The sequence below is a fragment of the Penaeus chinensis genome, chromosome 11, assembly GCF_019202785.1.
Source record: "Penaeus chinensis breed Huanghai No. 1 chromosome 11, ASM1920278v2, whole genome shotgun sequence".
In the NCBI taxonomy this organism is placed as follows: Eukaryota; Metazoa; Arthropoda; class Malacostraca; order Decapoda; family Penaeidae; genus Penaeus; species Penaeus chinensis.
The window spans coordinates 42,224,537-42,225,299 of record NC_061829.1 but is presented as its reverse complement, the minus strand read 5'-3'; positions in this window follow the sequence as shown (position 1 = coordinate 42,225,299).

Here is a 763-nt window from a genome sequence, read left to right as displayed (position 1 = left end):
ATTAGGTTTCGGGGTAGCGTCCAGTAGCCATGTTCATCTCGGTAAGCCCGGTTGAAGTATTTTGGTGCACCATCGTGATGGAACATAGTGGAAAGGAATTATTAATTGAAGACAGTAACAAGGGAGCGCTATTCTGGAACACAGTTAGGATTAGGAAGAAAAGGAAGATTTTTATGAACAAAGCCACTTGATTATCGAATGTAATAATGTTGTGGCAATATTGTGTTAACGGTTAGTAATTATTTAATGTACAAGACGTAGATTATAACCTCCTTATGAACAGTTAATGAAAATAAATAGGTTAGTTTATAAGTGTATTTGAATAATTAAGTACTTTCTGAGATTAATAGTTCAGCGGAAATGCGTAGACAGTGACGAGTCGTGTTGTTTTACGACGGAGCGTATGATAATTTTTTGTCTTTGAAGTATTTGCTTTTGTCATGATTAGTACTTTTACTTGCTTGAAGTTTTATTCATATATTTACATATAAATACAACTTAATTTGTGTGTGTTATAATTATCTAATTGTTTTACCTATGATTATTTTACCTCGGTATAATAAATTAACAATATATTCAATTCAGTGAACATGTTTATAATAATGTAATTATTTGCTTGTCTGGTGATCATGATTATTTTATGTAATACACAATTTATTATTAACCTGTAGCTACTCAATAATTCATTACTTTTAAAGTGATTGCTATTTTGCTTCATAGCATTTGATTCACGACGTTATGACGTAGTTTCGTATATTATTGT